Source organism: Littorina saxatilis, linkage group LG12, assembly GCF_037325665.1.
Source record: "Littorina saxatilis isolate snail1 linkage group LG12, US_GU_Lsax_2.0, whole genome shotgun sequence".
In the NCBI taxonomy this organism is placed as follows: Eukaryota; Metazoa; Mollusca; class Gastropoda; order Littorinimorpha; family Littorinidae; genus Littorina; species Littorina saxatilis.
Genome location: NC_090256.1, coordinates 68,612,337 through 68,622,344, shown reverse-complemented (window position 1 = coordinate 68,622,344; position 10,008 = coordinate 68,612,337). Strand labels below are relative to the sequence as shown.

Sequence of the window (10,008 nt, the reverse complement as noted above, 5' to 3'; positions counted from 1 at the left end):
TCATGTTCCCCATGCAATAACTCGACGTGGTGAATGGGTTTGAGCTTTCATGTGAAACGTGGATTGTCAAAGTGAAAGCCAATCAGGCTGATTGTTTGATGTGTGGAACCATCGTGGCTTTGGATTTGTGTTTCCGAGGACAACGATTGTAAGCATTCACTCTCAAAGACCCAATCAATGTTGATAATTACCGCGGCGACTCATGGTCAATTTGCAACTTATCTCTGTAATCGCAAAATCCACAACAAAAAGTCATAAACAATTATGCTCAACACTTACTGAATTCACAGGTATGATCGCAGCTCTGTACATTTTCAGACTGGAAGAAAAGCGTCAACAAGCTACGTTTGACGTCACATACAAGTTTGACGTGTTATCTCGTGCTACTGTGACGATGCTTTGTGGCCCGGAGTTGGATTCTAAAAATTCGTCTCCATTGTGCATTTTGTTGCACAACCAAAATGATGACAAAAACGATGTTTGGTATCTTGTTGTCAGACCAGCACTTTGAAAAAGCTGGTCTGTCAACAAGCCACCAAACATCTTATAATATTGCTTTTTTACATCCAGCCCTCGCCCTAATATAGTGTCAACAAGAACAGAAAACAATACGTATAAGTTACAGCTCCGTCCATCGATGGTATCGCCTGATATTTTGTCGAGACTGGGTCATTGAATGTCATTATATTCGTTCACCCCGTCGAGACAAAATATCACGCAATACCATGGATGGACGGAGCTGTAACGTATATATGGCATGACCAAAGTAAAGAGAATTTGTCATGGGATGTGGAAACAAATCATTGGAAATTCACCATGGGCAATAAACCCAAGCCTAGAAGTTGTAGAACTATATTTTGTTGACGGGCCGCCCGAGCGTCGGGTAAGTCTTATGGCGTCGGGTAAGTAGCTTGCAGGTGGAGAAATTTTTGTTCATGGGGTATTTCTGTGACGTATGTGAGGTGGTGACAGGAAGTCGCCGTTGGTCTCGGCAAAGAAAACAATGCAGTGTGTGGTCTCGGTGAGACTGAAAGACAGAGAGCGACAGATACACACAGTGATTCAAGGCGCCCAACTCTATGTTGTCGTAGCACGTCCGTCTATGGCCAAAGTGATCCGGGTTCGATTCCCGGCATGGGCGGTCTATTTTTTTTCATTTTTTAATTCTTGTTTACTATTGTTTATTATGAACGTTTTAATGTTTTATTTACTCTAATAATTTTTTTAATTGTGTAAAATAAATAAAAATTTTTTTTTATTTTTTTTATTTTTTAATCCAAGTGATCCGGGTGGAAAGCGATTCGTCTATGGCCAAAGTGATCCGGGTTCGATTCCCGGCATGGGCGGTCTATTTTTTTTAATTTATTTTTTTTAAAATTCTTGTTTACTATTGTTTATTATGAACGTTTTAATGTTTTATTTTACTCTAATAATTTTTTTAATTGTGTAAAATAATTTTTTATTTTATTTTTTAAATCCACGTGCACAAGACAAAAACTTTCATACTGGGGGAGCGAGCCAGTCTGAAGAGTACTCGGGTCCAGCGCCAGCGTTTTTTATAAGAACTTGGAGTGATTGCGAATTTGCGCGTTTCTCGTGAGTGCTTTCGAAGTTTTGTAATTTGATTTTCCCCAGCGAGTGTTCTTTGGAGGGCAGTAGACTGTGATTGCTGGTGCATGTTTTTATTTTTGTTTTTCGTTCTTTGTTTCCGTTTGTAGTCTGTGGTCAAATACCTCACAATGTGCTCAAACAAATCACAGGCACAGGAAATGAACAAGAAGAAGTGTGTCACAAGAATTTGAATTCTAACAAAAACATGTGTATGAGTTCATAGACTACCACTGTCGAACCCTTCACTGTACAATGTAAATGAGTACAAAATATAGTCGTCAGTTTGGGAGACATTGTAGAGCACAGGTGAACTTTATCACAAACGGACAACACAAAAAGTACTTTCTTTTCAAACTTGAAAGTTTGTTGTCTATTTTTACCAGGGTCTTTCAAACAAACAATAACATGTGTATTTTTTTATGTGAAAAAATTCATCTATTTTAACATTGTTGTACTTAAAATCTTAACATCTGCTAACAATTTGCGTATGAATATTTTTTATTCCTGCACTAGAAGGGAAGAAATCAACCTGTGGAAGACGTGCTGTGGTTTGTCTCCCTTCCTTCGAAACCGAAACCGAAACCGTCTGTAACGCTTACAGGGCCTCATAGATATCAGAGTCAACTCTCTCTCCACCCCCCCACCCCGCCCCCCGCCCCCGACACCTCCACGCATTCAGCGTAACGGCTTGTACGGCGTGTTACTTCAACATAATATGATAATAATAATAATAACTTCAACAAGTATTTTTTGGAAAAAAATTAACCTTAACAAGGCCTCAACACAACAGCGCTTCCTGGAATTGCATGGCTGTTACCGGGAAATGTACTGGGTCAAAGGTCCGCCTGACTCGAAAATTTACTGGGGAAAAGACAGTGACTGCAAAAAATCGTGTACTTCATGATTGGTACAATGGCCAACACAAATGTTGTCGGATCAAGTCTACTTCCATTCTTTAGATGGTATATGTTTTTTCAAAGAAATAGTCTTTTACATTGACTACTGCCTTCCCAGGAAACCTGGCCACATCCTCAACAAAGTCAGCCAGAGCTTCGTTTAAGTGTGACAATGGGTCATATATTGGTGCTACATTACTAGCATTCAAATGTGTATTCATGGCAACAGCATTTTGCCATTTACAACAGTTTCACTAACACTGTATTCTTTCTTGCTTTATTATTTTGTGACTCAGTGATAATTTTAAATAAAGTTATTTGCATCATACACTTTGATTTCATTCATTTCTATTTATAACTACTTTTACTACTTTCTCTTCTACACTGTGACATGCCACTGTATGACGCTCATTCAGACCAAAAACAATACCATTCCTACCTGTTGCAACGTCTATCGCTCGCTCTGTCTTTTGGTTCCTTGGTTGATCGATCGGTTTCTTGGTGGAAAACATATTTCTGTCACCAATACCAGTATTATTGCATCACTTCCATAAAGGTAGAGTAGCCTTCTTCCTTTCTGTTAAGCCAATAGGTCTTATTCATTATTGAGCTCTTATTCATAATTGCATTACTTTCACAACAATCTTCTTCCTTGATATTGCGATAGTTGTTATCTCCCATTTATGTACAAACGCCGAAAAGACAATTTAACAGGACACATCAACACTATTATTTTGTTTACCTGTCGCTCGCTCTGTCTTTTGGTTCCTTGGTTGATCGATCGGTTTCTTGGTGCAAAACATATTTCTGTAACCAATACCAGTATTATTGCATCACTTCCATAAAGGTAGAGTAGCCTTCTTCCTTTCTGTTAAGCCAATAGGTCTTATTCATTATTGAGCTCTTATTCATTATTGCATTACTTTCACAACAATCTTCTTCCTTGATATTGCGATAGTTGTTATCTCCCATTTATGTACAAACGCCGAAAAGACAATTTAACAGGACACATCAACACTATTATTTTGTTTACCTGTACCAACAGGTGTACAACTTCCTGTTTCTTTGATATTGTCAATGTTTCGGCCCGTGTTGATCCTGGGATCAACTGAATTTCTTGTTTCAGTCTTGGCAAGGCCAGTTTTGTCCAGTTCCGGAAAAGACAGTTAGATTCAGTTAGTTTTCGTAGACGGGGTCTCGTTAGAGGGGTGCAGTTAGATTTTGTTTGTTTTAGATTAGAGTTCTATTGTGTGTTTTTTTTATTAAAGTTAAGAGTGAGGATTTAGAGTAGAGTTTTGGAGTGTAGTTTGGAGGGAGGATTTAAAGTATTGTTTTAAAGCATAGTTTTAGAGTGGGAATCTAAAGTATAGCTTTAGAGTAAAGGATTTAGAGTGTTGTTTTGGGTTGTTCTAGTTCAGAGAGTAATACATTGGAAGTGTTGTATTTGAAGGTAAACCCCCGCTTTCCCACATTTTCCCCTCATCATCTTATGGAAATAAAGAACCTGGTAATTTAACTTATGTCAGTTACTTTGAGTGTTTGAGCTTGGTGAGAAAGGAGCACTCAGTTATATTTGACCCCGTGATCAGGGTAAAGTACATTTGGCACTCGGTTACACCTAGTAAAACACCATGATTAGATAAACAGATACATCTAGTTAATCTATGCTTGCCTAGTAACACACCGTGATTAGATAAACAGATACATCTAGTTACTCTATGCTTGCCTAGTAAAACACCATGAGTAGATAAACAGATACATCTAGTTACTCTATGCTTGCCTAGTAAAACACCATGATTAGGTAAACAGATACATCTAGTTACTCTATGCTTGCCTAGTAAAACACCATGATTAGATAAACAGATACATCTAGTTACTCTATGCTTGCCTAGTAAAACACCATGATTAGGTAAACAGATACATCTAGTTACTCTATGCTTGCCTAGTAAAACACCATGATTAGGTAAACAGGGAACAATCTGATAAAGACATTTTCAACATTCTGTATCAAGAACTGAAAGACAAGTTCAACAGGGGAAAAAGCGGCAGTGAACAGCAAACAAAAGAAGCATGTCAAAAGGCCCCTACATGCCCATATGGCAACAAACTATATATATGGCTAAGAGACCGAGAACAGATAAGGAGGGACACCAACGGGCTTCATTGTGCGGCTGTCATTTGGCCGAGCGTGGGTCACTGTTTTTTAATACCCAAGTCCTGGCTGCTCGAGACTAACTGCGTATTACACAAGACCTGGTTTCCCTAGCCTAACTGCGTAAACGGCTGACGTCTTCATGAATTTAGATGGAGGCACAGCTTAGCTAATGACCAGCAAGAGAAGAAACTGCCCAGGAAGATTTAGACAAAGGCGGACTGTTTTATTCTTCGTTTGCTAAGACATGGTACCCTGAAACATATCTTTTGCTAAGACCTGGTAGCCACAGACATACCTTTTGCTAAGACATGGTAGCCACAGACATATCTTTTGCTAAGACATGGTAGCCACAGACATACCTTTTGCTAAGACCTGGTAGCCACAGACATACCTTTTGCTAAGACCTGGTAGCCACAGACATACCTTTTGCTAAGACCTGGTAGCCACAGACATACCTTTTGCTAAGACCTGGTAGCCACAGACATACCTTTTGCTAAGACCTGGTAGCCACAGACTTATCTTTTGATAAGACCTGGTAGCCACAGACTTATCTTTTGATAGACCTGGGCCCGTATGCATGAACTGGAAGTCAGAAACACTGGAAGTAGAGGCCTCTTTTGAAAGTGGGAACTCCCGAAGTTAACTTTCTAACTGTTCCCTGTGCATGAACGCCGTAGTGCTGACTTCGAGAGTATTCGGTCAAGGTCGCGAAAATTGGGGGAATCCCAACTAGTTCATGCGTTTGTTAACGGTAAGCTTGGCGACCAGAAGAAACAAGTCTCATCGCGAGTTCAAAAGGGCGAACGTTGAGCGCGCTGTAGTACTAACAGCGTTATTGCTGTTGTTTTTTGAATGGTTAAACGAAAGGGTCGGTTCAAACCTGTGATGATTGTCTTGGAATCGAATGACTGCCTAGCTATGACAATGACTTTGTTGACCTGAATGTTAGGGAGAAAAATAAATGATTATGTTGAACTTTTTTTCTCCTTTTTTTTATCTCAGTTGCATGCAGGCAGCTTCAACCCTTTCTTTTTTGCCTCTCTTTTTTTTGTTTTTTTTTTTTTTTTTTTGGTTATCGGGGAGCATCCTTCTTTGTTGATTTTTTTCTGTTCTTTTTTCCTGCTTTTTATATTAAAGTCAAGATTGGATTTTTTGTGAAAGCATAGGACAGTTTCTTTACGCAATTAAAAAAAAATGAACACAGAAACAAAAACCGGTTGTTGCAGCGAATGCAATTGAGGCCTATAAAGAAAAAGATCATTAAAAAAAAAATTAAAATTTGTTTTGCTCCCAGCGGCACTTGAACCCGGAGCGCCGGATCGAATTTCCGAATCCGTAACCACTGCACCATGCTACTCGTGTGGAAAAAAAGCGTGATGAAAAGATGTAATATGAGTTATTCAGTCGTGATGGTTTGAAAGCTCGCCACCTTTGCCGAATGACTCGAGCACGTTTTTTTCGGTTAGTAACTGATCGAACTGTCGCTTTTGAGGCACTCTGTTTCAAGCATTTCACCTAAATTAAACAAGAATGTCACAGTTTGTGTCTATGGTGCAAGGTAGCCGACCGTCTCATTGTAGCCAAGTTACGACAGTTGCTCGATTGACGCATTTCACGTCTTCGATATTCTGTCTGAGCTCATTTCCCAATGAGCTGCCTTAAAAACAGGAATGTCCTGCAATTGTAGTATGCGTTAGAAGTTTCTTTTGGATGGGAAATGACATTTAAGAAGCAATATCGTCGTATAATGATGTCAAGTGAGAGACCCTGCAAATTAACATTGAAAGTGGGAACTTCGGAAGCAAAGTTGCCAGCTACTCGGTATGCAAGAGTTAAATTGAAAGCCGAAGTAGTGGCTTCGAGAGTTCTGAGGTCAAGGTCGAGGAAATTGGGGGAATCCCAATTAGTGCGCATGCGTTTGTAAACGGTAGGCTTGGTGACCAGAGGAAACAAATCTCATCGCGAGTTCGTAAATGGGCGAACGTTGATCGCGCTGTAGCTTTCACTATAGTTGTTGCTTCTGCCTGGTTGAACGAAAGGGTCGGTTCAAAGCTGTGATGATTGTCTTGAAATTGAATGACTGTCTATAATAATGATTTTGTTGACCAGAATGTTGGGGAAAATAAAACATTTTTTGTTTATGTGGTAGCGAAGTCGGTTATGTTAAACCTCTTCTTTTTTTAATGATTGTGTATCGGTAAAACTATTTTGGACAAAATAGGTTGGTTAGAGCGAACGTTTGGGTTACTGGTAAATTTGAAAAGGCAGAAATCAATCAGTGTTTGGAGAATCAAGATATAAGGTGTAGTGAAAAGAAGATAAGTTACGGTGACTTTCATATTAATTGGGAAAATGTGTGTCCGAATTTTTACAAAAGATAAATTGTTGTACTTTGGTATTTGTACATTTTGTTTGTCCTCGTTAATTGTGTACAGGATGTATGTTTATGTGAGCTTGTGACCGACGACAGTTACGGTGCACATGCACTTGTGTACATCCGTTTGAACTTGTGAACTCGGGTACCCCTGTACTATCGGGGATCCACTAAGGTTTTCGAGACTGTGTTTTGTAGCCCCAAACATATTTTTTGTATGAGACCTGGTAGCCACAGACATATCTTATGCTAGAACCGGTAGCCACAGACATATCTTTTGATAGACATGGTAGCCACAGACATTTCTTTTGCTAAGACCTGGTTGCCACTGACATACCTTTTGCAAGACCTGGTAGCCAAAGACATGTTGATAGACCTGGTAGCCAAATACATATATTTTGATAGACCTGGTAGCCACAAACATATTTTTTTATAAGACCTGGTAGCCACATACATATCTTTTGCAAGACCTGGTAGCCACAGACATATCTTTTGCTAGACCTGGTAGCCCCATACATATCTTTTGCCAGTCCTGGTAGCCACAGACATGTCTTTTGCTAGACCTGGTAGCCCCATACATATCTTTTGCTAGACCTGGTAGCCATATACATACCCTAACCCTAACCTGGTAGCCACATACATATCGTTTGCTTGACCTGGTAGCCACATATATATCGTTTGCTTGACCTGGTAGCCACATACATATCTTTTGCTAGACCTTGTAGCCACATACATATCGTTTGCTTGACCTTGTAGCCACATACATATCGTTTGCTAGACCTGGTAGCCACATACATATCGTTTGCTGGAACTTGTATTCACAGTCATAATCCTGGTATCCATAAGACCCGGTAGTCATGGACATATCTGTTCCAAAGTATCAGAGGCGTCATTGTGAAATGTCACTGTTCATGTTCTTATCTGTAATGACGGCGACAAATCAGTAACCGATGATATAAGCATGTAAGTTACCCAGATAAAGAAGATTTCCTTAAGAACTGTGATTTTGACGTTCTGAAAAATTGGAATAAAAAAAATCATTCTGGTAGGCACAAACGGACAGAGTCACAATTAAAAAAGCTCAAAACTTAAACAGTCAATTTACATCTGCCGATGAGTTAAACCGAAAATGTGTTTTTGCGATTTATGTCGGGGTTTTCTCGCACGCTGTGTCAGAAGTTGTTTTTTGGCCTGACGCATTGATTGATAGTGGAATCTCAACACGGACAGATCTTGTTATTTATGACTTGATGACGTCATGTTTTCATGAGATGTGTGGCCAAATAAGAAGTGGGAAGTAGAAAGTGTTGAGGAAAGTTACAGCTGCTGAGCTGTTTGATTCGAACAGCTGAGAATGGCGATAAAACTTAATTAGGATTAGTTGGAAAATACAGGGAACGATGTCAAATTAAGCTGTTTTTGATGAATAATAACGTCTCGGCATAAATAATTGCATGTTGGGCGCCCAGTCATCAGGCGTAGGGTGTTTCTTATTGACGCAAGGTTCAACAGGGACTAACAATGTGTAAAGTTGTGTGTGGGATGTGTCTGGTTGACGCAAGGTTCAACAGAGACTAAAGCTGTACAGTTGTGTGTGGGATGGGTGTGCTTGACGCAAGGTTCAACAGAGACTAAAGCTATAAAGTTGTGTGTGGGATGTGTGTGGTTGACGCAAGGTTCAACAAAGACTAAAACTATAAAGTTGTGTGTGGGATGTGTGTGGTTGACGCAAGGTTCAACAAAGACTAAAGCTATAAAGTTGTGTGTGGGGTGTGTGTGGTTGACGCAATGTTCAACAAAGACTAAAGCTATAAAGTTGTGTGTGGGATGTGTGTGGTTAACGCAAGGTTCAACAGGGACTAACACTGTTTAAAGTAGTGTGTGGGATGTGTGTGGTTGACGCAAGGTTCAACAGGGACTAACAATGTGTTAAGTAGTGTGTGGGATGTGTGTGGTTGACGCAAGGTTCAACAGGGACTAACAATGTGTAAAGTAGTGTGTGGGATGTGTGTGGTTGACGCAAGGTTCAACAGGGACTAACACTGTGTAAAGTAGTGTGTGGAATGTGTGTGGTTGACGCAAGGTTCAACAGGGACTAACACTGTGTACAGTTGTGTGTGGGATGTGTGTGGTTGACGCAAGGTTCAACAGGGACTAACACTGTGTAAAGTTGTGAGTGGGATGTGTCTGGTTAGGGTCACCCTTCACTTTCTTTGATTGTGTCTGGCCTGGAGAATCTGCGTTTGAATTGTTTGCCCTGTCTGTGTTTAAATTGTTCGCTCTGCCAGTGATGACGGAAGAAAGTTTATACAAGAAATTTGTTGATTAAAATCAACAGGGGCTGAAGTTGTGTTAGTTGAAAGAAGAGGTGATGTGTGGGCCAACTTTGTTTGCGAAGAAACAACGAATGTAGGCTATAGTCACCCACTAAGGATACACAGGAGCTTTAAGAGTATCAAAGCGTCGCCTGTTCGATCGAATGATTCTACTCCTCTAGTACTACTATCATATACAAACAAACAAACAAACAGCTCAGACAACCGATTCGCTCGTTTGCTGTCTTAATCGTTTCCAGCACCCTATTACCGAGCGCGCACACACACACACACACACACACACACACACACATACGGACGAGGAGCACCTTAGGTACCGTTCATACGCAGACGGATCTGTTAGTGAATTTGGGGACCAATTTCAGTTTGCTATGACAGTTCGAGACAGTTGTTGTATTGGAACTAGTGCTTCATGAGTCCCTCGTTTCGAATTTTAATAGATGCAAGATATGTTCAAGCCTTTAATGCGTACAATTTGGCCTCCAAATTTCCCCCAAAAAGTATTGACACAAGTCGGCGGACTGTAATTACGTCACAGGCGCATCCCTTCCTTGCACAATGGCGCGCTTTGTTTTGAACCCGTCGACCGGTTCGACAGCACTACATTTTGTCTTTTAATTTGGCTGGGACACCCAC

General features: G+C 40.3%; 1 long non-coding RNA gene across 1 annotated transcript; it reads right to left on the bottom strand.

Moving 5' to 3' along the window:
• Positions 1 to 1,248: 1,248 nt before the first annotated feature.
• Positions 1,249 to 5,367, bottom strand: LOC138982645 (uncharacterized). The gene is made up of 2 exons (XR_011460916.1): positions 5,226 to 5,367; positions 1,249 to 1,523 (listed from the first exon to the last, which is right to left on the bottom strand). It is a non-coding gene; the product is annotated as an uncharacterized lncRNA (long non-coding RNA).
• Between the last annotated feature and the right edge of the window lie 4,641 nt (positions 5,368 to 10,008).